This window comes from Bactrocera neohumeralis, chromosome 6, assembly GCF_024586455.1.
Source record: "Bactrocera neohumeralis isolate Rockhampton chromosome 6, APGP_CSIRO_Bneo_wtdbg2-racon-allhic-juicebox.fasta_v2, whole genome shotgun sequence".
In the NCBI taxonomy this organism is placed as follows: Eukaryota; Metazoa; Arthropoda; class Insecta; order Diptera; family Tephritidae; genus Bactrocera; species Bactrocera neohumeralis.
This window is the reverse complement of record NC_065923.1, coordinates 7,887,450-7,914,734: the sequence shown is the minus strand read 5'-3', so window position 1 is coordinate 7,914,734 and position 27,285 is coordinate 7,887,450. Positions and strand designations below refer to the sequence as shown.

Below are 27,285 nucleotides of genomic sequence, written 5' to 3'. Positions count from 1 at the left end.
CAATATAGTCATGTCCATCTGTCCGACCATCACTTGACCGTCTCTATACATATACGCTAGCGAAATTTCTTGAGATTGATCTGTAGTTTTGCACGCGTCCTGTTCTCCTTAAGAACTCCGTCATTTGTCGGAACCGTCGGTATGGGACTACTTTATAGCCGCCACACAAACAGAGCCATCGAAAACCAGTTCTTCTATGGAGAATATTTCCATTTGGCGAGATATCTTCACAAAATTTGTCTCGAAGTATTCTTAAAGGCAGCAGTACAATCTCTGAATAAGTTTTTCAGATCGGACGTCGATAGCATACAGCTACCAATAACCTCTGCAGAATATTATAATTGCCGAAGTTAACTTTTTTGCTAGAGAATGAATTTCATGAAGATAAAACGTGAGCGCCATTCATTTGAAATTTTCCAGAAATGATTCTTTTACACAAGGCTCAAGCAGCTCACGGCTTACGGTCTTAGACCTAGTATTCTCTGGTAGCCAAAGAACATCCGTTTGACAGTGAGCTGAAGAGAGAAGGCGAAACATCTTTTCGCAGGCTTGTTCGCAGGGTTTGAGACTCGCTACGTAAAAAACGCCCCCAATAAAAAGGAAACAACAGCCTCGGATAAGCGAAGTAAATGGATTTAGGAGTGAACGAGGGCACATCGAAACAACGAAGTCATGGATAATGTCGTCTATCTTAGAACCAGTATTAACAGCAGCAACAATGTCTGCCTCAAAATCCAACGCCGAATAACTTTTGCCAACAGGTTCTACTTCGGACTGAGTATGCAATTGAGAAGTAAAGTCCCCTCTCAAACGAACAAAAACCAAACTCTATAAGTCACTCATTATTCCCGTCCAGCTATATGGTGCAGAGACATGGACCTTGACAACTTCTCTTCTGAGTCGACGTTGCGAGTTTTCGAGGGATGGGTTCTGCAGAAGATTTATGGTTCTTTGCAGTCGATGGAACGATGAGCTGTACGAAATATACGACGACATTGACATAGTTCAGCGAATTAAGAGACAGGGACTACGCTGGCTAGTTCATGTCGTCCGAATAGACGAAAACACTCCAGCTCTGAAATTATTCGATGCAGTACCCGCCGGAGGAAGCAGAAGAAGAGAAAAACCTTCACTCCGTTGGAAAAACCAGGTGGAGAAGGACCTGGCTTCGCTTGGAATCTCCAATTGCCGTCACATTGCGAAAAGAAGAAACAACTAGCGCGCAATTGTAAACTCGCCTATAACTCCGTAAGCGGTGTCCACGCCAATAAGTAAAAATAAGAAGAAAATCGTGCTCTAGAGCCAAGCGCACCAGTATACAGATCATGATATCTCGGAATTACACACCCCGGACACCCAAAACACACACCTCGTGGTTTTTGTCCAAAATCTTTACGCGAAGCCCAACTGAGACTACATTTTCTTGTCAGCTCCTCAGCTCTTTACCTACTATTCCGCTATGCCCTGGCACCCATACTGGTCTTATTACAAATTGACTCGATACAACTGATAGGGAGGTTAAGCATTCCTTGACTAGTTTTGATTGCATGGTTAGTGAACTCAAGGCTAGATCTACCACTCCCTTATTGACACCAATCTTAGCTTGAAAAACTATGTAGAGGAAGTACAACCAGAGTTTCATTTGGCGGCTTCATAACCCGAAAGGTTCGGTATGAAGTCTAATTGTGCTAAGATTTGCGAGTGTTCAGGCACATGTTCAGCAAGATTCGAAAAAGAATTGATTTGGGTTAAAATTATTTATTGTTCGCAACTGCAACTTTTCTATTATGCAACACTCGTATTCCAAATATATATTCTCTTTATCTTCATATTTTAAGATATATATAGTACATATGTACATATATGGTATAATATATAAGCAGCGAGTGGCTATAAACCAACCTGGCAGAAATTTAACAACTCCAATTTTATGTGGCGAAAGTGAGTGCGAAGGCAAATGAGAAATAAATCGTGAAAGCAAAATCAGCGCAACTTAATTTGGGAGATGAGCGCAAAGAATTCGCTAAATTGCATGCACTGCACATCCTCAGATACATATACACGAGTATAAACGTGTATATAAGCTCACCTCATGCTACCCGTTTACGCCACTCTGCAGTCGTCGCGGTTGCATTTACGAGTCGCGCTGCCCACTAAGCAAACAGCTTGCTGCTCGAAGCTTTCCTTACCACGAGCAGTTTGTTGCTTTAAACGACGACTCCTTGGCGCTCAGCTACTTAACTGCGTCAGTGGGTATCGCTCAATTCCATTTAGATGAACTTTAAGTATTCATTAATGTATTTTGTACCGTTACTTCATCTTGACTTTAAGTATAACAAAAACGTATATTACAAACGTTGTTGTTGTTATTGTTATCAGTTTAGCTGGAAGCGGTTAAATAAGCTTGTTGTTCGCGGCAAAGCGCGCTTTCTTCTTCTAACGTTCAGCATCTAGGTTAGTCTTGGAGCCACACGAACGCACACTTACAACGAGCAAGTGAAGCACACAGTCTCAAAAACGTGTAAGGGCTTGTATAGGTCGTCCTTGTGTTTGTGTGCTCATTTGATGGTGATAAGCAATGATTGTAACACCTTAAACACACTCGACGCGCTCAGTTCAAATTGGATACAATTTATATTGAAGCCGAACGCTGATTGAGCAGCTGCGGTCGGAGCGTCAAGCCGCAAGCATTTACCGCTGCATTGAGAGGATTTGCGGGAAATCGCAGCGACTGAACGAGCGGTACGTTCAGTCCATTGAATTGGTAAATTAAGATTAATTATTTTATTTATGTTGGAGAAATTTATATTCTACAAATTGCGTTCGCCTAACATTGAATGCCGAACTCGCTAATGTTCCTTGATGATAACTAAATGATGGAACTTTTTCAAATACCAAAAACAACATAGAATTTATATGCCATTTGATGCTGTTGTTTTGTTAATATACCCCACTTGCTATTGGAATTCCCGAACCTTTTTAAAGATTATAAATGATAAGAATGAGGCGCCGCGTTGAAATACGGGCGACCGGCTGTCTGTCCGTCCGTCCGAAAAAGATGTAACTTGAGTAAGATTAAGATATATGGATATATGGATGAAACATACACACCTTGGCAAAAGAGGAAAGCGGAGTTCGTAGATGGGCGTAATCGAAACACTGCCACACCCACCAAACATCATTAAACGAAACGTATAAAGTTCCGTAACTAAACACTAAATTAAGATATAGAACTGTAATATTACAGAGGATTGCAGTAGCAAGGGACACCTGTGGGCTAAAATTTAAAAAAGGTGGGCGTGGCCCCGCCCTCTAATAAGTTTAATGAAAATATCTCTTAAACCACTCAAGCTACAACAACCAAATTCTCCCGGCGCAAATTTTATAAGATTTCCTAGCGACACTGTGAAAATGGAAGAAATCGGAAGATAACCTCGTCCACTTCCCATATAACGGTACTGTTAAAAACTACTAAGAGTGCGATAAATCAATAACTAAATTTGCCAGAGACATAATATTTTAAGCTCGAGAAGGTATGAGATGGATTTATGGGAGCCGGGGTAATACTTGGGTGACGGACGTGGCGCCACTTTTAGGTGTATTCACATATCTCGATTTTGACTAAATTTAGTAAGGCACTATCCGAAAATAATCGAAATCGGACTGCAATCACGTCTGCTTCTCAAATGCCACATTTTAAATTTCCAGTCCACAAAGCAATAAACATAACGGAATAAAACTTTGCGCGAATAATGCCATCGGAAACGAACTGGCTGATGAGCTCGCCCGCCCCGCAGCATCCTCTAAAATGGTAGAGTGGGTCTCGATACCATAAAAGAGCTACTCCGCAAGAAAGGTATTGGCAACAACTACAAGGCATACGCCAGCCTCCCTAGAGACAAACTCGGATTACTGGTCCCATTATACACTGGCCACTGCAATCTGAAGAAGCACCGACATAACATGGACCTAGCTTCTTGCGCAAATTGCCGGTTCTGTGACAGTGAGCTTGAAACACTAGAATACCTGCTAATTGAATGCAAGACAGTCTGCAGACGCCCTTGCAGACGCCCTTGGATCCATGTTTCCCAATAGGGATCACAGCGCCCTGTTAGCACCCAGCAGTATACTGGACTTTATCAATATGTTGCGGCTAGGTGAGTCATTCTGATTTAGGAGAAAACACAATAGACCCTCTAGCAACCGAAGTCTCTTAATTGATCTTCAAATTAAAATGACTTAAAGACAGAAATATATTATAAGTATCCTTTGCTATCGAGTTTCATTTACAAAATGATGTAATATTAATTAAGATTTCCTAAACTATTGATCTTAAGTGGGATGCAGCGAGCCAACTCGTTTTGTTCAAGCAAACATGAATGGAATGTATTATTAATAACTTAGTCACTCGTTATAAGCTTTCTCAACTCAACTAACTCCATTTTAACCTGAAGTGTTCCAAGTATTTCATTCTTCTGTGTTACACAATTAATAGAAAATAGCGCCTCATTTCGCCTTTCAGGCAGAATTTCTTTTTTTTTTTCTCATTTTCCATGTTTTGCCTCGTTACGCCGCCTTTATTTACTCAAATTTCTAACTGTGATTTAATGAGAATTTCATCGGAAGGTGCAATGGCAAATAAATCCTTTAATTAAATAATCGTTTCATTTTTCTGCTTAAATGTGAGCGTAACGATTCCTTTTTGCCGAATGCCACCAAGTTGGTTGCCTCGCTACCACGAATCAATAACAGTTAGGTATACTCGTAATATTTTAATTACTGCACAGTTAGCCGGTGGCGCAAATAAAGACGAAGCAGCAAAAAAAAGAGCGAGAAAAGCGGCAGTCAGGGGAGGATATCAATAAACCTTTGAATGTAATGAAATTTATAATAAAAGCGATACTCTGAGAGCGTTCATTGTGGGGCTAAACAATCTTATTATTTTAGACATTTCTGCAAAACTTTCTGATTTTCGAATTAGCTTTTTATGGCACAAAAGATTGAACAAATCCAGGTTTAAACAAATATTGAAAAACAATGGTTTGTAGCTGAGTATCAGATTGCCTCTTGATGTCTCCTATCGAACACCTGTATATTGAGGCCCGTATGCTCCCAGTTAAGGAGCATAATGAACTCCTCTCTAAGCAGTTTCTGCTGGGGTGCTTTAGTAGAAATCATCCCAGCATTCACCTGCTTAGAGCGGAACCGCCTCCAAAGGTCATTCGCATCAAGAGGTCATTCCTGAACTACGTCGACGTGATTTGATGTCGTCGACCAGTCTTCGGACGCAAATAACTTCCGACAAGCACTGATCACCATTCACAGTGGAGCCATCAACACCTTCACAGACTCCCTCTCAGTGAATGGCGTACTTGGAGTCAAAACGGCACCCATTGCAGACGAAGAGCTCAAGTTACCGCGAGAATCTAGAGTGACCCTTGCGCAGCTTAGTTGTGGATACTGCAATGGGTTAAACTCCTACTTATCTTGAATCGACCACGACATATCAAATAGTATATGTCCTACGAGCAATGAGTATCCGCATGATATTGGCCACCTCTTTGCATGCCCCACTAACCCACCTCATCTGACACCCCTCTAACTTTGGTCCGACCCTGTCGAAATTGCTCGTTTCTTTTTCATCAAGTGTTTTTCTTCTCTTAACTTTTTTTTCTATTTAAAGATGATTTCCTGAATTGTTGCATATTCTTCTTTTGGAAAGACCTAACCACTCACATAATTCTGTAACTAGCACACCGGTTTCACCTGTTGAGTACTTTTGCCTACACATACCCACATATCTACATTCGCTTTCAGGAGCGCAGATGATTGCATTTGCTCACTCCGACGCGCTCATTTATACAATCTATCGAGCTCATTTACCTTAGACGGTGAACGGTGCCTATCAGGTGCACTAAGTGTGCTCGCAATGAAAAGGAATTACAAAGGACTTCGCCAGCCAAACAAATTTACGAACAGCTTAACACTTCAACACTTAGGCACCGCCGCCAGCCGGGCGCTTGCCTTCCGCAGCATTCACACATTTCGCAGCGCTTTCTTTCAGTCTTCATTATTTGTAGGTCTGCAGAGGTTTCTATTTTGCTCTGCGCTCACAGCAAAAGTCCTTTGAATAAGCGATGGAGTTGGAGCAGTCAAGGTTAGTATGGAATTACTAGAGATTGCAGAGTAAAAAATCAACAACAAATTAGTGCAGCTGAGTTTTAAAGCAGTATATACCCAACGCTCAAAGTGGACGCTCAAAACTGCGATTTCGAAAAGAAGCGTTCATTAAAGCTAGCTGCCTAACACACGGAGACCTTTTATGCAGCAACGAATGGTTCACTGGGTATACAACCGCTGGAAGCGCTGGTCGTTGGTCGTTGCTCGTAGCCAGAGGCGCTGACGCTGCACATCATCAAAAGTTCTGCTGCAACATTTTACCTTCAACGCTTCACGCGTCACCGCACACACACACACATACTGAACCAACTTCGCTTGGCTTACTTAGCTGCAGAGTGTTACCGGAATCGGCGCTGCTGCATGATATCTGCAACATTTTCATTTGATTAGAGCGGAGCGCACACCACAAGCCAACTCTGTGCAACAACAGTTATAGAAGCAGGTGCAATGAAGCGTAGCGAACGGAGCGACGCCATCGCAGGAGCACAAGGCGAAAGTGAAATACAGTTAAACTTGCACTCGGCGGCGTTTGAGGCACGTGAGAGTGTGTGTGGCATGTATCCCACAACCTCAATGTCAGTAGTAATCAACGGTCCAGCTGTTACATTTTCCAACCAACCTCACCTGGGAATGCTGGCGTCGCACACCCACACACCCACACACATGCACACATACTCCCTGCTGTTGGCTGCCACTGACTAACGGTCGGGCTGACTGACAGACTACGCTGCACCGTATAACCGCATAGAAGCACCGCAATGCAGTAACCACAGCAACAAAATGCACAATGCATATAAATATCTCTCTGTGTGGGTGTGTGTGTGCGGCTATGGTTGTGGGTGTGTTCTTTCTATGCGGTAGACATTTGCCGACAGCCCAACTGACAGCTGAGCTGCATTGCCAAGGATGTGCGCCAGCGTCTGCCAGCCGCGCCCGCTCGGCTGCTGTAACGGCATTTCACACAAGGCCTTTGCCTTCGGATGCCAGGTGATCTGTTCGATTTCTGGCGCTGCTCGCTCCGTCTGACCCTTTCTGGCTGCCAGGCACTTGCCAGCCGCTTGTAATTCAAACCGCAGTAATTTTCTTGGTTAAATTTTGTAAATTATGTGATAATGGCTTTGCAACGGCTTTCAAAGTGCTCGAGAAGTTTGCGAAAGTTCAGAATAAATTTACTTGAAAATTCACTTGCATGCGAGGAAGCAGAGAAGTGCCCTTCGGATGCTTGACTCCGCAAAATGGCAAATAGGTATAGGATAATGACTTTAATCAAGTTCTAGTTGCTAGTTCATTGGCAAAATTTTGTCTGCTTTAATTCGCACTTCCTAAACAAGACGAATGACGTTTGATGAAAAAGTCATTGGTTGATTAAACCTTGGTTGCATCTTTAAAAGGTTGCTAATTTGTTACTACGTATCTTCTTCTACGTCTTCTAATGGAATTGAGGCCGTACGTACCGGGTTAACAAATGCTCAAAGATAATTCTGTTATAAACTGTTGCGTTCAACGGAGGACGGTACATCTGCTTACCGCTGAATTGGAGTGGTATTATCAGTCAGTTAGGGGAAGCTGTGTCAGCTCCGCTCCCACGACAGTCAAATCTACATAACCGAAAGGGAGCCAAATTCATATCTGCCCAGGGTCTGTAAACTCAGCAACATGACTCAAATAGGTTCGGCGAATTGTTATGTCATATACACCAATGCAACCGCAATCACTTTTTGAGGTTATAATCAAATAATTATGAATAACTCAGGAAGCTCCACTGAAGCATGCCCGACGATTGACATTTAAGTGTGCTCTGCTCAAACCACAAAAAGGAAGACCCCACAATTTGCGTGGGATAAGCCTCGTCAACATCGCATATAAGGTTCAATGGGGCGCACTGTGTGAATGATTAAAGTCCACCGTCAACCAACTGATTGTACCTTATCAGACCTGGAAGATCAACAACAGACCAGACAATCACCAAAACTAATACGGCTGTGTAAACTTACATTGAGCAATACCAAAAACTCCGTCAGGATCGGGTAGGATTTCTCCGAACCGTTCGATACCAAACGAGGTTTTAGACAAACTGACTACCTATCGTGTGACTTCTGCAATCTGCTGCTGGAGAAAAAATTCGATCTGCTGAGCTGAATAGAGAAGGTACCATCTTCTACAAGAGTATACATCTGCAGATGTAATGATATTGATATCATTGACCACAACAACCGCCCCTTTAGTTCTGCTTTCTCCAGACTGGATAAGGAAGGAAGCAAAAGGTGCCGATAATGCACGAAGACAAGAAGAAATATTTCCTGCCATCAAACAAACAGTCGTCGCACTCGCGACTTGGCTCCATGTCACGGTTGACAGTTATAACTTCGAAGTTGTGGATAATTTTTGCCAACAGGTGCTACCTCGGACTGAGTAGACAATTAAGAAGTGAAGTACTCTCTCGACGAACAAAGACCAAACTCTACAAGTCACTTATCATTGCCGTCCTGCTATATGGTGCAGAGGCATGGACGATGACAACATCTGATGAGTCTACGTTACGAGTTTTCGAGAGAAAGGTTCTGCAAAAGACTTATGATCCTTTGCGCGTTAGCCACAGCGAATACCGCATTCGATGTAACAATGAGCTGCACGAGTTATAGGACGACAGTGACATAGTTCAGCGAATTAAAAGACAGCGACTTCGTTGGATAGGCTATGTCGTCCGAAGGGATGAAGACACTCCAGCTCTGTAAGTATTCGACCCAGTACTCGCCCGGGGAAGCACAGGAAGAGGAAAACCTCCACTACGTTGGAAGACCAGTTGAAGAAGGACCTGCCTTCGCTTAGAATCTTCAAACAGCGGTGTCGTAAACTCGGCTATAACTCTGTAAAGTTCCTACTAGGTTCCTGATTTCTACCTTACTACTCTAGGATGTTGTGTATATTATAATATCGTCCGCTTTGAGCATTGAAAAATTATATTTTACCAAAATTATTCAGGGCGCCAGAGTGTCTTAATTCATACAAGTATTCAACAAGTAATTCCGCTGTAATTCGAGTCATTTCCCAGCTAATAAAGTAACACGATTTATTTAGTTTTATGCTGAAAGCGCTGTGTCAAGTGCCGCACGAAGCATCTACATAAACATATACAAGGAGAAGTGCCAGCAAATGAAATGCCAAATGAGGAGGGGCTTTGAGGAAATATATCTTAGTTTCCGCTAGGAAAGCACGCAAAATGATGCGGTTAAAAGCGCACAAAGGGGAAAGTTGAAATGAAAATGGAAATAAATATTTTTGTAGTTCTTTTCAAGTTTCACTTGTTACAAGCAACAACAATTTACAAGCACACGCATGACTGCAGACCAACTGCCAAGCCACAGCGCGCAGGAGACACAGCGAGGCGCAAGGGAGCAAACTAGCGACGAACCAGCGAACGAAGTTATCAACTGAATATGCAAATTAAATTGAGCTTCACTTCATTCCGCACCAACTGTAATTAATGTTTTCAAAATGTTTTATTACGCAAAAGACAACAAAAACACACACTACAACTACAACTACATACCACAACGCACTACACAGTTACTGGAAATGTAGTAGAAATGCAGAAATTGTAATGCGGAAAAGTTGTGGCGAAACTAAAAGTGAGAGGACCGGGAAGTGGCTACACAAGTCAAAATTCGCACTGCTTAGAGGGCAACCATTAACGAGTGCTCCACACAAACACGCGCAGCCAAAAGCGTGTTCTGCATTTGTGTGCTCAAACAATTGTTGCCATGAATGCCAGTGTGAAGCGTTGCTTGAAGAGGCAAAAGTTAGGCAAACAAGTTGCTAGGAACAGTTAGAGGACCAGCGGGGCGCGCAAGGCGGGGGAAAGGGTTTGCAATACTAACAGTTGCAGCGTTAGAGTAACAATCGCCAGAAGAACAGTTACAATAGTAATAATGGCTGGCACAAAAACAACATCGACGCAATCATGCAAAGCAGACACTCGAATGAGTGGCAAAACCAAAAAATCTCCTGACTGCGTAAGCTTCCCAGTGAGGAAGGTTCGGAGCGTACAAACTAACAGTCTCAGCTAATTAGGTGAGCCAATGCAAGTGTTCAGTTCACTGAACAAGATAGTTCTTTGTGATATTTTGGGATGTAGTGCAGGTCGCCTGCAAGCTGGTGCATCCTGGGTAACGCAGAATACGGCTTATCAACTCCTGTCGACTATAGCTGTGGAACCGGACTCTGAGTAAGATTAGCTGCTTAGGATTTGGCAATACCCTGGGTTGGCGGTTGCGGCATTCTGTCACCTGAGTATGATGAGGTGACACTCATCAAAAATGAATGATGGGCTAATGTCGCAACCGCCACGTCCATTTAAAACCCTGGCAGGCCTCAGAGGACGATACCCCAACACCCAAGCACCACCTACCCCCCCTCCCTCCTCGTCATTCAGTTGATGTGCTAGGTGTAAGCTGAGGCGACTCCTTCATTGCGTTGGTCGCCTCATAAGGATGTGCGTCAACCCTCGCCTTGAGCTCGTTACTAAGACAACCTTGGGACCACTAGAGGCGACTATCTTTCTGGGGGACGGATAGTGGCTCTGAGTGGGGCCACCTTTTGCATGGACACCGAAAAAATTAAAAACATCAATGACGGAAAGGTGACGAGGGGAAGTGATGGGGCGTCGAAACCGACACACAGATCTGTCCCGGGTGGGAGTGCTGCTCCTGAGACGACGAAACCGTCGCTGGCGAAACGCGGCAATACCAAGACCTCTGTAGGAATCCCTACTTCAGGCGACTCTACGAGTAGTAGGGAGGGGAGAGGACTGAATGTCTGACCCAGTCCAGGTTAAACATATACTAGGAATCATTGTGTGACTTATTTTCTTTTAAACTATTATTATTCCTGTCAAGTTGTACATAAATTCATTGGAGTCGAACTCAAGAGGAACTATTTAAATTTAGGTCCCACACCCTCACAAAAGGCACTGTTCAATCAGCTCTCGAATCAAACGTATTCCTACAAACTCAGGGTACACCGAGACCAAAACAAGGCTATTATCCGTTTACAGAAGCTTCGATCCCAACAGTCTCTGAGTGCGGAAATTACACTGCTGGGAGCGTTCAGGAATGACACGCAATCATGCCCGAAGTGCGCGATTATTTGTATCTGCCTGCGCCAGCAACGGTAGTCTGCAGTCTCTGGCGCGTGGGTGCGTCGAAGTTATAATAAATCATTCGGCAGAGTACAAGCACAACGTCAATGTGGCAGCCGCAGCGATGGTAGTGGCAGCTCGAAAAGGGTAAAACAGAATACTGAATGCACTGGATATGCTATATTATTTGTTGTTGTTGTTTTTATTTTTATTTGACTTTATTTCATTTTTTTTTTTTTTCATTTTTCATTTTTACCACTTTGTTGTGCGTTATCCTTTGCCGAGCAAATATCTGCTGGCGAAGCGCCTGATTGCTGTGGCAGGAAAGGCCTGTCAGAGCCACAGAAGCACACACAGAACAAGTGTTGGTGCAACCAAGAAGGCAACGGAAAAAATTGCTGCCACTCCCATACGTAGCACCACGGCCGCACAGCTGACGCCCGGTAACGCGCCGCACTTGGTGGGAGGCGTCGGTGCTGCCGTCACATCGCATGCCGCTACTTCACTAAACGACTGAATAATTACCTTGTTAAATTAAATATCACATTTTTATGGCAAAAAGATGGTTGAAAAACAAAATGTGAAAAGGAGCAATTCATGGAAGTACATGGTTGTGGTGGGCTGCTAGTGGCGCGCTTGTGCATGAGCGGGCTTAGTGTTGGCGGCGGCGGCAATGGCGTGCCATGCTGTGCGTGGTTGCGAGGTGTGAACTGCGCGCGTGTCTTTGTGTGCGTGCGTGGAGGCCTGCGCGCGCGAAATTCCATAATTTAGGGCTGCCAGCGGTTGAAACAACTCACTTCCGTTGCGCGTTGCATTTTGTTGCAAGTTGACATTGTTATTACTTTTTTAATGAATAGTGTGTATTTAGCAGGCTCAGCTTTAAAATTACATAAACATGACAATATTTAAAGTTTAATTATTATATATTAAATCCAATCGCGGGATACGCTTGTACTCGGTAAAGTGAAATCATGTTAAGAACAATACTTGAAATATTTGTCTATGATGAATAAGAATATGGCGCTTAAATGTATGCTTCAGATCTGTACGGGTTTCTACTCACATCTGGGGTTTCCTTTCAGTTAGAATTTTGGGAATAAAATTTAATGTGGCGCTTAAATGTAGGCTACATATCTGAACGGAGTTCTTTTCTCATCGATGTTCTCCTCTCAGTTAGTATGTTTGCGAAAAAATTGAATACGGCGCTTAAATGTATGCTACAGATGTAAAAGGGGTTCCACTCTCTTCGGGGTTTTCCTCTCAGTTAGTACGCTGGAGAAAAATTTAATATGACGCTTAAATATATGCTTCAGATTTGAACGAAGTTCTACTCTCACCGGAGGTTACTTTCGTTGGTATGTTGGAAAACGCTGAATATGGCGCTTAAATGTATGCTAAAGACCTGAAAGGAGTTCTACATATCTTATCGTTTAATATTTTCATTAAGGAAGATTTTAAAAATGTAATGGATAACGATGATTTCGAGATCAATAGTCGAACTGTTTTCGAGCTCTACATCTAAAGTACTAAGCAAGAGAGCCTTAAAATACATTTTGGTCACTTGTGCTATGAAATATTTTTGAACATTATGCCTACAAATGAAACTCGATGGTTGGGTACCACATGAATTGTCTGTGAAAAATTTAATGGACCGAATTAACATCTGCGATTCATTGCTAAAACGAAATGAAATCGACCCATTTCTGAAGTGAATGGTAACAGGAGATAAAAAGTGGATCAAATACGACAATAATGTGCGAAAAAGATCTTGGTCCAAGCATGGTGCAGCTCAACAAATGGTCACAAAGCAGGATTGATGCCTCGAAATTTTATGCTGAGTGTTTTGTGGGATTGTAAAGGAATCATTCACTATGGGGTGCTCCAGCCTGGTCGAACGATTGATTCTACAGTTTACTGTCAACAACAATAAACCTGGCGGCATCATCTTTTCTGTTCTTTTCTGTTCCTCTTATCGTAAACTTCCTGTGCTTTATTTCTTTCAATGAGATGAATTATGCTTTACTCACCTGGCTTATTCATCCGCAAGTTCGCTGACGCCTCACAGCGACTTGAGGCATATATTTAGCTGTACCGTTAGATGCACACAGTCACCACAAACACATAAATTCATTGGGAAGCACACACGTTGCCACACTTTTGCGGCTGGCAGTAAAGTACTAATGCCCTTCTACGACTTGAGCTTCGAGTACGGAGCAATTAAATTGCATTTAAAGTTAATTTCACTTGACACGACAGCGCATTTAACGCCAACAAAACACCGACGGAGCAAGACTTTCGGTTTGTATGTAAGATTGTTCGGAGTCAGCACTCGGAATACCATTGTGCGGAAGGCGGGAGACGAGAGCGAAAGGGATTTTTTTTTCACTTGAACACGAAGAAAACACGCAACACGCTAATCACTAATAAAAGCCATGCCGCACGTAAGCACGTGTGTGTGTGTGCAACAGTAGAGTATATTTTTGCATTGTGTTTTTTCGGAATTCGCCGATGCATGAGAATGTGGCTGAAGGCGGAAAGAAAACCCGCAAAAATATTGAGGCGAGCACTGTGCGATGTAATGAGGAAGCGCTGAGATGTGGTGGCGATGGAGGTGGTGGTGGTGATGGTGGTTATGGCGGTGCTGCTGCTGGCTGTGAGTGGCTGATGGCAGTGTGCGCAGTGGTGATAGTGCGGTTGAACTAGTTATCGGAGGTTGATGCGACTTTTCGACTTTTCCTGCGTGTGTGTGTAGTTGTGCGCGCTCTTTAGATCTTACACACACCAACCGCTGCCAGGATGTGGTGCTGGCAGACAAATTTTTATATATCCCAACTGTGCGTTGCCTTGACTCGAGATCATAGAGGATGCTTAGTAATATGATGACTCAGTTAAATGCAATGATTAGGTTGATGGTGACGCTGATAATGCTGCGAATGATGTTGATAACGGTGATGATAGCATTGCGAATCTGGCTACACTTAAGCACAGCTACAAATTGCAGGCGTATGAAGTTAAAATGTGGCACAACGCCTGGATGTATGCTATGGTACGCGACACATTTCTGGCACCTTTTTTTTTGCTTTTATTTTTATATTTTATTTTTTTTTTTTTGGTTTGCTGCGCCCGCCACTTGAGCTTAGACTACAACTTGCAGGGCACCACCACACAGCGATCCGAGCTGCTGTTGCGACAGCCACTTCAGTCGAATAGTCATGAGCAACTGAACAGCTGCGGCTCAGCGAATTTCACACAAGCTCGGCAACTAGGCTAAACAATCGAGTGTCCTACACTGCCACACACCTCTCGTCGTACACGGCGGATAGCGTAATGTCGAGGAACCTTCGCTGGCTGGCCGCGCAACGCCTGGCATATCCTGGGCAGCGCTGCCGACGAGTCGTCAAGGCAGCCGGTCGTGCAGCGCCTAGCCACTCTGAGTGCCAGGTTGTGTGCTTCTGCCGCTGAAAGTGACTCGCTCAGTTGAGCAGTGAGTGGTTGCTCTTTTCCAGTGCCAGCGCCGCTTCAATGCTCACTTCAAACTGGCAGCAGGCAAGGCGGCAGAGGCGTTGGCAGAGGCAGTGAAGTGTGCGCGCAGCAGCTGTGTGTGAGGGTGGTGGCAAAGGCAAGAGAGCGCCAAATGTGCAATTGAGAGCAACTGGAAGTAAGGATAAAATGTAAATTCGAAGCGTGGAAAAGAAAAGCAGCAGCGCCACTGATGCGGCGGCAGCCAGCGACAGATTAATGCAAACATCAAACGCCCGCACCAGAAGCAACAACAAAAAAGAGCAATCCCAAGCTGAAATGCGTGCAAAGACAGCAGCAGCGGATACAAAAGAACTCACACACACACACATACCCGCTTAAAATATGCACCCGAACGTGCAAACCCGAAGCGCGTAAACCATATCACCAGCCAGCCGAAGTGCCGCCAAAAAACAGGAACAATCCTTGCTTTGCCAAACGAACGCAAAAACGAATGACAAATGCAAATCGGATGGTACGATAGCGCGCACCACACACACACCAACACTAATCGGCTATCCCGTACGAAGCTCATCATCGCGTTGACTTACATTGACGCGCACCCACAACCATTTGCTTGCTCTCTTGAGCGTTGGCTACAACAAAGCACTACTCGTACGTGTAACTTTCGGCTTTGTATCCTTGACGTTACTCACCCACATACGAGCGCGCCGCAGTCCACACTTACGCCGCGGTGCCTTGATGTTTCGTGTGGTGTGAACGCGCAGAAGGTAAACGAAGTGGAAGTAACGAGACCAATCAGCACAGAGGGTGAGCTAAAAGAGAATTGGCAAATAGGGCTAGGATTGCCAGGTGGTTGGACTCAGAGCGAAGTAATGAGGATTTTGTAGTTTGTCTGACAGTTATAAAAATAAATAATTGAGGTCAAACGCTTGAGTGAATAAAATTCAAAATTAAAAGTTAAAATTGATTCTCACAATTCTCAAGATATATATACGTTTTTTTTACGTGGCGGGTCCCAAACCCAGCGCACAACCCTATGTAGGGATGTTCCGCCTTCTCACATTAGCTCGCCTTAACGGATGTTCTTAGGCTCAAGGATACTTGGTCAAAGACCGGAAGTAGTGAGCTGCTTGAGCCATGTGTAAAAGAATCGTTTCTGGCCACTCCCAAGTGAATGGCGATGACAGAACTTTCCTCACTTGCGTGAACTTCTACACATGAGTCCATCCTCCAGAAGAAGAAGAAGAAGAAGAACTATCTTATTATCAATCTTAATATCCGTTACGATTCTATCGGTTTGAAATTTAAATTCCATTTAACACACATTCTTCGAGTTCGTTTATCATGCGACATAAACGGTGCACCCTTTTCGTTAAGAAACTCTCACGAGCACAAACAGCAGCGCCGGCACGAATACAGCTTGCTTAGCGCTACATTTGAGCGCTTTTTGGAGTCGTGTTGGCGAGCTGAGGTCGTGTTATATTTTCGTATCGGTTGCAAGCCTTCCAATAATTCCAGTTTGATGTTGTATGCTCGGCTATTGCGCTTTCATAAAAGTATGAACTTAGTGGAAAAATATTGCTTTCACAACTTTATAGTGCGCCCAACATTAGGGTACCTCAAGACATTTGAAATTTTAACGCATGGATTAGTCGTCTCTCTCTCTTTAATTGCTTACACGAACTTGTTCGCTTTGTCAGCACAACAAGTTTGAGTGTTTTTGGAGTTAAAAACTTAAAGGAGCAACTCTTTGAAGGACATACAACAAGTTTGAGTGCTTTTTGTGTCAAGAACTCAAATGAGTAAATTCTTAAAGGAAATACAACAAGTTATATAGCATACGCCTTTGACTTAAACATTTCCGATGTCTTGTTATCTACTTTAACTACTTAATTAAACTCACTCACCAGATATTGTTCGAAGAAAAATAAAAAAGGAGTAAAAAATCCAACTCGTTGCCTTATGTAAAACGCTGTTGTTGTGGTTAACTCCAAGTAAAAAATCAGATGAAGTGCTCAAACTTTTTTTAAATAAGACTTTCAATAGAAAAGAGATCGCTAAAAGCCTCTGTCTGAACAACAAGAGGGCCTAACTTTCTACCGACTTTTGTACACGGAGTAAGCGGTTTCAATGTGCTGGGAGAGTCGTGTTACGCTTCGAAGACAAAAATTTTCTACTTCTACTTAAGCCTTTCTCTTGTCAAACAATATCAAAAATGCTTATAAGTCATCAAAATGCAGAAAAAGCACTTCATTTCACAGAATTTCGCGTATAAAAATGCTCCGATACACATTTCCCAGCTCATTTCTTAGTTTCAGTGTCTAAGACTGCATTGAAGCCACTTTCAATAGTAATTCTTTAAGAACAAATAGTTTGGATAATTCTTATCAGATAGCAACTTAAGTAGCCTTCAGCGTCGGCAGCGAGCCTTAAGTTGCCGACGCTTCACCTCCCCCGCCCCCCAAGCCAAGCAGTCGACTTCATTATCATTACTAGCATTCAGAGCGGTTGCCTGTGTGTTCTTATCGACAATTATGTTGCGGCTTTACTTCTTCACGCACACAGTCGCACACACACACACCCATTCACTTGAGCATTTCCACTCACGTTGCATTCGTACGTCGCCTCGCTGCATCTTTAATGTGCAGCGCGTTCGTTACTTTCGGATTGGCATTGACGCTGATAAAGGCGGATGCGAGTCCCAGAGGCATTTTTTACGATTCTGTCGTCTTAGCGCTCTGCTTTACCGTCTTTTAATCGCTTTCTTTTCGTTTTGTCCACATGCAAATCCGCCGCATGCACGTGAAAGTAATTTCAAACATGAAAAGCCGTTGCTCTGCTGGCTTCACGCTTTCTGCGGCTCTGGCAGGAGAGTCCTTCACTTGCAAAGTGGCTGCTTTTGTTTTATATATCGCTTTGCGGAGACACTTTTCTGTTTTTTTTTCATTGCATTTTTTGTGTTTTTCTTGTTTTTGTTTTTTGTAAGTATGCTTGAACATATAACCGTTATTGATAAGCGAAATTTAGCGCTTAATTCGTGGGATAATGAAGTAAGTGGGACTGGTGCAGTTCCTCGAAAATCCTTCCGTGCGAAACGTTGTGATATTTGCGTTCGAAGAATCAGTACTCTCCACCCATTTGGGGTAATTAAAATAAGAATAATTTGTTTACTTTATTTCCTTCGAAACACAAGAATTATTGAGCGCTTAATAGAGGTGATATTTTTCAGACTCGTTGTATTAGTTGTTTTGCTCTAAACTAAAACGAGGTGAAGTAGTAGTTAGGGAGGTACTTGTTATAGTTATAGTCAACCCCGCAAGACTCAGTACAAATCCTGTACACAACATAATAACGTAGTTTTTTAATCACGGTCCTTCCGCAATAATAAATGAGGAACCTTCATGAAAATAATTCTTATAAAATGCATTCATGTCAGAACATCAAAGGGGAAGAAGCTTTGCCAAACTTCTAGCAGAGAAAAAAACTGCAATTAGTCTTGCTAGACTCTAAGGTACTCTCGAGAATAGTTTGCTCTAGAAAGAGGTATTTCCAGTACTTCTGAAAGTATAAAATCTGAACGAGTTCCTATATGCAGAATAAACCTTAAAGTTCTTTAAACGGAAGTCGGTTTCAAAACACCCATTATTAATAGGAGACAGACAACTATTGATATATATTTTATACTTTTTCTTTAAATCATTTAACACACACATATGTACAGATTTTGTCCAAAACCAATTTCTTCTAAATATTTTATTAGAAGGCATGTGATATTCCCCAACTTAAACCCCAAGCGCTATATTTCGCATGGTAAAACTTAATTTTAGAAATTGCACTCGTTTGCCCCTGCAACCAGTCCGTTCGAACTGAGGAGAGCCGTTCTTGTTTGACAGTCAAATATTGAGTGAAAACCAACAACCACGAAGTTGCTTTGCCCGACCTACACCACCAACGAAATTGAAAATAGTGAGTGAATTAAAAAATAAACCTCTGTTATGAAAGCTGGTGAATCTGCCCGAGCCTTCAGCGTTAAGATGCACTTATTGCGTAGGTGCAATCGAAAAAATTACCTTTAAGTAGATTGTAGAAATTTTGGACCATATCATTTTACCTGCAATCGATAGCAACATGTTGCTCACAGCAAAAAGCGCAGACATAGAACGCTTTAAGCGCTTTAAACAATTTGAAATACTTTTTTCAGCGTTAGTTTTGAAACGCTCACCAAACAAAAGCTTTTTTCGGCCAATTGTTATTGCAAATTAATTATTGACTAACGACAGTCGTCTGGCGTTTCTGCTTCGTTCGTATTTTCTACCATTTCCCCATTTCACGTAGTTTTATTTACTCCATTTGGTTTTTGCTTTTGAATACTTGTGCGCCGTGAGGCGTAAAAGTAATTGTCTGGCAGCCTGTTATTTTTAGACCGACTGCCAGCAGGCTTACACTCGTCCATCGCCAAGGCAACAATCCCTCACGCGAAGCGCTTCAACAAAATCAGTAGAAGGCGCAATCGCTTAAATAGGCGAGCTTCGACTGATGCCAAATTATGCGCTCATTTGTTTTAAAATGAAGAAATTATTAAATTATTAATTAAAGCGTGAGCCATTTCGAAGTTCCCTACTTTTTTAAATAAGAAACACCAAAACTTCAAATTTAATGGGGAATGTTTATTATCATTCGAAAGCACCTTCCTTTCATTGAAGATTGTCTCTTCCAAATGTTGGCCTCAGATGGTCCATCCGTTGAGTCCAATTTTCGATGAATCGTTTAAGCATTTCGACTGGTAACTGGCGAATGACACGCGTGATGTTTTGCTTCAAGACCTGAATCAAGGCGGGTTTATCCGCATATACTTTAGACTTTACATATCCTTACAGGGAAAGGTCTACAGTTCTACAGCAGTACACAATCTTGGTGGCAAAACGACCAGTCCAAAACGTGAAATTATCCGCTCAACGAAGTGTTCTATCAATAAATCCATTGATTGATATGACGAGTGGGAAGTGACACAGGATTGTTGAAACCAAATGTCGACGAAATCACGAGCTTTGACGGTTACGTTCTCACCGGCATCACTTTTGAAGAAATATGGACCGATGATCGGTCCACAAGCCACACCAAAGCGTTGTTTTATCTGGATAAAATGATCATCCAGAAATGCGACAATTTGGCTTGTTCAAATTCCCGTTTAGCCAGAAAGAGGCTTCACCGCTGAACACAGTTTGACTCGAAAGCGTTGGAACTTCTTGCACAACCGGTATTTTGTACGCTTTCAATTTAAGATATCTACGTAAAATGCGCCACGTTGTTGGATACATCATTCCGAGTTGCTACGAACGGCGCCGAATCGACTCTCCACGGTCATCGTGTACACTCTCAGCTACGACTGCTATATTTTCTTCACTGCGTGTTGGACGTGGTCTATTCGGTCGAATATTATCCCATACTGAATGCCGGGTCTCAAGATGGGTGATGGTGTTGCGAATAGTACGCTCAGTAGGCCGATTACGATGACTTTTAATTTTAGTTCAAAAATGTGGGCGAATTGAATGTAATTGGCTGATCATTTCCATATGTTAAACTCGCATGTTGTGCCGATAGAACTTTTTTTTTATTTTTTATTATTTATTATAGCTTAGGTAGCTGGGTAGGTAGGTAGAGTGGCTGTCCAACGATGCACGTAGGGCTTTAGAGGCCCTTTCTGTTACCACCGTCACTAAAGCCCCCTCATTCTATTGGCTGCTCTCTGAACCCCTCCGCCCGTCTAATGAAGTCCATCAGTACAAAAAGTTGTATCTGTTCAACCTCCGAGACGTCGGCAAGAAACCCTCAAGCGATAGTTCCCATTCTTTTTTTACTTATGCATAGAAGATGTTTTATAGTCTTCTCCTCATCCACCTCTTGACAGCTTCTACAGTAGTCATTGTTTGGCGTTCTCAGTCTGCCAATAAGATAGTTAGTCTTACTTAGTCTCTCCTTCTTAGAGCCCTTACATCATTCCTTTTTAAATACTAATAGTCGGCATGTGCGGTCCATATTCCATTCATGTCACTTTTTCCTGCTAACATACTTGTATTTGTTCATGAAACATCTGCAAGTAGCCAGAGGCTTATAAATTCGCTATGTTCCGGAGCCTAATTGAAAGATGGTAAAGATCTTTAATTAAAAACATTCGAAAAAAAGCCGTAAAATATCTCAGGAACTCCTGCTCTTGCAGGGCAGGTAACGATCAAAGTATAATTTCTTGCCTTTTTGATCCCAGACAAAGACAATATACAAGTAAATGTTTTCCTGTGTCACTAAGTTATGCTAATGTAACGGTAAAACGGTGGGGTTGCGCATTTATCCCTTTGGCACTGACCCTTGACATTGAAAAAGGACTTGCGGCAGTGACATTGCGACAACGGCGCTAATAACGACGAAAAACGCCGCCGCAAAACACCGATGAAAATGAAATCTCGCATTAATTTGCAGCAATTTATTCTAACAACCCAGCGACGCAACGACGCAGGTGCATTCGTGCGTCGCCGAGCGGAAGGTTTAGCTGGGTGTGTGGCTTGCCGGTTGTCTGGAGCTCTGGAGGCCGGGATTGTTTACAAACAACTTCATTTGAGCGTGAAAAAACACGCTTACACAAATACCAAACCACACACATGTGTATAACGGTAACCATGGGTGTGTGTGTGTGTGTGCCTTGTGATTCCAGCTTTTCCTGTCGTTTCTGCATTTTTCACTCACTTTTCATTGTTGACATAAAGTTGCCACACCGTTGCAATAATTGTGCAAATGCGTGTGGGTGTGTATGTGCGTGTGTGTGAATGTGTGAATGTGTGCTTATGTAGTTTACGGTTGTTATTTGAATAATTATTGCATACAAGATGTTCGCACGTGTGTATGTGGAAGGTCGTACTTGAATAACTGTAAACATAACTGTAGCGTGATATGCAGACAATTGCAATATAAACACGTACGCAAATATCAATGCAAATAAATCGGTGTTCCGTAGACAATTTACCGAATGCACGAACAAATAAACAATCGAGCCCGAGCCCAACCGCCAAGCGACCTGCCATTTCGCCAACAAAGCGCAACGAAACCAAAATTTCATGCAAATAGAAAACACACTCATACGTCATACCGCACACAGTCGCACACACACGCACAGGTATGCGCTCGAGTGTGGGTGGGCTGGCGCTCTTGCGGCCCGAGACGGCGGCAGTTTGAGTTGAGATGTCAGGTGCCGCAGCGCAATTGGCCCAACATTTCATGCAAATCGAAGTTATCAAACTAAAACAAGCAGAAGGTTTCAGCCGTTATTGAAGTAAGTACTGGTGCACTGAGCACCGTTAATCTACACCTAGTTAGTGAAATAAACGAAATATATATCCGCTCGATGAGGTAGGGTCTCAGCTATGACTTGGTCCTATTTTATTGCCTATTTGGCTTTTTTTTATAGTAGGAGAAGCATCGAAAGCCGGAGCGCAGAACTTTAATCCGTTAAACCTAACCTACTCTCAACTCAAGACTGTCCCACGGAACCACCGATTAAGTATTACTTCGTGTGAGGGACAGGATATTTAAGTCTCCTCTATTGTGTGGACTGACGGACGCCTAATCTGTTGAAAAAGTCTCAGTTTTGACATTATGAAAGCAGATGCTTCGCTAACAGCTTTCCTTTTCTCAGTCCACTGACACCTGAGTGTCGTTAGATTCTCGACCGTAAAAGTATCACGAAGTGTGGTTTTAAGTGTCTCCCTTGTACTTGAAAAGCGACGGCAATAAAATAATAAACTCTAATGATATTGTGGTATCTGGAGAGGTGGCTTCTAAACCAACCATGTCCATTAAGTATTTGGGTTAGATGGAAGTCCAGGTCCCCATGTTGCCTATCTATCCATTTCTGGATGTTCGGAATAAGTCTATGAATTCAGCGCCCTTTAGGTGAGGAATGCCACCGCAGCTGCCATATTCTGGTGCTCTTGTTCCTCTCCGCATGCAGCCTCTATCGGCAATCATTCTCGATAGAGCATTATAAATTGTGTTTGCTTTACCGGAAGAATATGCCAGGTAATCCTTGATCTTTAATTTGAAATTCAATATTACTCCCAGATACTTCTGCTGCGGCTGTGAAGTAATCTCGCACTGCCCTATGGTGAGCACTATTCGTTCTTCCACCTTCCTGGTGCTTATGCGTAAAACTTCTATTTTGTGCACCGCCAGTTTCAGACTCATAGAAGAGAACCATTAGCCAAGACCATTAAAGCACTCATTGCATTTATTTCCTAGGTCGACTATTTGTTTAGCTAGTGCTACCACCATGAGATCGTCGGCAAATGCTATTAGTTTCAAGTCTGTTTGTTTGCTTTTTAGCACCTGAGCCTTGGGGTACTCCACTCGAGATATAGCCTTCGTTCGCGTCAAGAATCAGACTTCTGTTTTTAAAATAAGTCATTATAATGTTTATGAGGTATTCATGGCCGGCAGGTATTTCTTCCAAGGCTTTGATAGTGTCCTACCATTTTGCCGTGTGGAACGCATTCTAGAAATTCAACGTAATCAGCGCGCAGTACTTTTTTGTGGCAACTTTCCAGCTTTTGCCACTTACTGCACATTTCCCAGTATCGGCAATTTCTCGTAGTGCTTCAATAGTGGATCTCTTTTTTATAAAACCGTATTATCTCTCTGATAATTTGCCGGCTTCCTGGATTGCTAACTCCAAGCAGTTTCGTTTTATATTTTCGTATACTTTACCCATTGTGTCGAGCATGCACAGAAGTCGGTACGCTGAAGGTTCTTTAGGTGGTTTCTTTGGTTTTGGGTGAAGAACCAAGCGCTGTACATTCCACGAGTCGAGGAACACCTCTTTCTTTATACAAGCATTGTAAATTTTAGCGAATAGTTGACGGTTTGAGCTTATTGCTTCCTTCAGGTCTCTGTTGGATATGCCACCTAATCCAAGCGCTTTGGCGCTTTCATTTTCTTAGCACCAGTTCCACATCTATTTGTGTGTCAAAACCCGAACCCAATTATGATTAGGAATAAAAGATCTCCAATACATATTTCAAGTAGCTTATATAATAGATATGGGATGGTGAGTTATCTTCGATACAAAAGTCAAAAATCATATAGTGTTTGGTGTCAGTTTACTTTTTATTTAAGTGTCTTCGGCTTGCACCTAGGGGTGAGCAAAATCGATGGATAATATAACTGATTAAGTTCTGGCTCTGGTGAGATCCAATTCTCATAAGGTTTTTATTAAGTTTAGCTTGAGCTCAGTTTAGTTCTTTGTCTAAATTCTCTTTCGGTTTAATTCAAATTCTTGGTATCAGCAAGACCACCAAAATATGAAGCGACCTGTTTCGACAAAGTCATAAAGTGGTTCACCGCACCATCTTCGAGCACAAGTAAAATTGTTAGTTTTAAGGCTTCCTTGTTACGCTCATTCACGGCTATAAATTGTGGCTTTCGATTTGTGAAAGTTTCGCGCCACCAAAACAAAAATTCTGTGGAAGCTCCAAAACGAAGGAACAGCAAAAATTAAAATATAAATTCGCCGCTTTATTGTTGTTGCTGTTGCTGTTGCCGCAGCGCAGTTTTTCGTACAAGTAGGTACTATTAGTTTTATAGCGGCTTCCTGAACTATTAAATTTAACGTTTTTATTACTACAACAACACTTTTTGAATATTTCCGCCGCTGATAAGAAACGGCGAAGACCACAGCGACCAGACCTTAACGTGCCGAACGCCGAAAACTGCCAAGAAGCGCGACTTCAAACAATACCAGTGAATGGCAGACTTGACTACAACAGCAATAACAATAACACAGTTGCACATAGCGGCGCGAGAAGGCACGAGTAGCGGCGGTGTGAGTGCCGAGAGCAAGCAGTTGTCTGATTCGACTGCACATATTTATATCTTGTGTGTGTGTGTGTGTGTGTGTTTGCGCATTGGTGTGCGACAGCGCTGAACAGCCTAAAAGTATGCTACTTGACTCTGCTTTGTCTATTGTGTGTGCGCTCGGGGGAGCGTCAGGTTAATATGCGCGTTTGGGCGAGAGGGCCATGACTGCCGACAAGCGCCAACCGAAAATGCAATTTCTGACATTCGCAACGACAGCTCGAAATGCAACGCGCACAATGCTGCCCCACGACGACGCGACCCAGCACTGCCGAAGTGTTGCATGCACCCAGGTGTGTGTGTGCGCGGGTGGGAGTGTGGTGAGACAGCTGAAGTTCAACTTTTACGCTTTTTGGGTGATTGCGCGATTGCGGCTGATAAGGCCAACACACACACACACACACACACACACACATGCAACAAATGCACATAGTCGGCTATTTAACTTTAGTATATCCGTATGTTTGCGTAGCTGAGTGTGTGTGTAGCCGCCGGGCCATCATTACACCAGCGAAGGGAACTGCCAACTCACCAAAGCGTACAACAGCAATAACATCAATGCAAGTTGGCGCTTATCGCTGGCGAAAATCGCGAAATGAAATGAAGTTGTTTGCAAAATTTCACGTTGACATTTTTGCCTGACATTGCCATATAAATGAATGAGCGCACCGCGGCCGGGGGCTGGGGGCGTGCAAACAATGGTCAAACAAATTGTGGAATTTCGGTAGTGCAACACTTTGTTGCTGTTATTGGAGTGCAGCAAAAGCTGCCAAAAATTGTATCAACAAACAAATGAGGTCCTTTACCCTTTCGTGGAGGAAATATTGGGCAGTCGAAAAAGTTTTTTCGTATTTCTAATCAAACTTCAACTTATTTTTTTTTATTTATACTAATAAATAATAAACAAATATGTACAATTTTGGTCGACCACTTTTTGCCATTTTTCCGCTAGAGACATTATTCCATCAGTGTAAATCGAAATTTCGAAATTTCCAGAACGGAAACGATCGAACCGTTGTTGTGCTCCACGAACTGATGTAGCATCATCTCCGTAAACTTCACAAACTTCATTGCTGGCTTGCGTGGCATACTTCCTTTTTTATACAAAAATTTCAAACTATGGCGAATTTTTACAAAATACGAAAAGACTTTTTCGACTATCCAATATTTCCAAACTGTTTTTGGTATTAACAAGAGAACACCAAAAGTATGTTCTCATCTGACTCTGAGAACCCACTGGCTATAAGATTTAGTATATAAAGCCAGAGCCTGACCTAACTTTCTACTTCTGAGCCAATTTCGAGATCTGAAACTATGAAGAACGTGATTGAACCCTATTTTTCTATGGGAAAATGAGTTTCGAAACCAATTCCAACTTGAAAAAGTATCGGAGATTTCCCACACGTACTTGGGACCTCCACATTTTGCACGACACTTTATGAGCCACAAGTTTTTCGGCACAAAGGGTGCCACATATGCCGCACAGCGCAACAATGGCGCCCCGCCGTGTGCCGCGGTCGGGGTGCAGTGACTGCGGGCAGTGCTTGACAGTGCTTTTTGGACAAAATTATGTGACACTTTGCGGTTGAAAATGCGGTTGCCAGCGAATTTCAGTTTTTGCACCTTCGCGCTTGTTGTTGCATTTAATATATTCCACTGCGGACGCGACGCGGCCAATGCAACTGCAACGGTGTCGGGGTGTATGTGGGCCACAATTTGCAACATTTAAACAGGTGTGATTGAGGCTGAGCGAAAAACGCGTGGTGAAGTTGGCAAGTGGGCCGTGACGAGTAGCAAGTGGCAAGTGTCGAGTGTTTGGGGAGCGCGGAAGGCCGTGCTCTGATTTAAATGCAAATACATTACCATAAAAATAATAAAATTGCCTCGGTCTGTTCTGTTCGCGTTGTAATTTGCTGCATTTTATTAATTTTTTTTTCTGCTTCTTTTCGCCATGCCGTTATTTCGTGTTTGTTTGTGTTGGTGTCGGCGCTCTTTCCGCTTTATTTACCCTTTTCCGCTGCTGTTATTGTTTTACTTTTTTTTGAAATTTTATTATTCAACTTAATATTTGGTAGTTGCAGCAAAAGTTTTCTTACATGCTGGCAACCTCCGGCTTCGGCTCCCTTGCTTTTCAAGAAAAAATGAAATTATGTAATAAATAGTGTTGTAGTTTTCGTCAAACATTTATTCCATGCAAGTCATATATATGCATATATACCTACATACATAACGGTACTACCATTTGCAACTACAATTGCTTAGCAGTGGCAAGGTGAGTCATACTGCGAAATTTAAACGAATAAACATGCATGCTTCGAAATTTTCGAAATTTCGTACTTAAATAAGGAGTCTCAAGAACCTTCTTTTTTCCTCAAAATCCCCTAAAGGCCATTGGAAACAACAATTCATACCATACGCTGGTCTCAATGTAAAAATTTCAAAAAAAAAACTGCTTTTGTTGACTCCGCTTATCTTTAAAAATATACTTAATACCTCAAATGAGACACCCTGTATGGTTAAATGCATGCATATACTTATGTATATACTTTTTACGCATTGCTTGCCGCTCGCATAACATTTAGTTTAAT

The 27,285-nt window shown here is 42.6% G+C and overlaps 1 long non-coding RNA gene across 1 annotated transcript in view; it reads right to left on the bottom strand.

Annotated features, from left to right (window-relative positions):
• Nucleotides 1-14,729, bottom strand: part of LOC126763722 (uncharacterized) — a 202,478-nt gene extending 187,749 nt beyond the window's left edge. The window contains exon 1 of the long non-coding RNA XR_007667656.1: nucleotides 13,345-14,729. This is a non-coding gene — a long non-coding RNA (uncharacterized LOC126763722). The remainder of the gene's footprint in view (nucleotides 1-13,344) is intronic.
• Nucleotides 14,730-27,285: the final 12,556 nt, after the last annotated feature.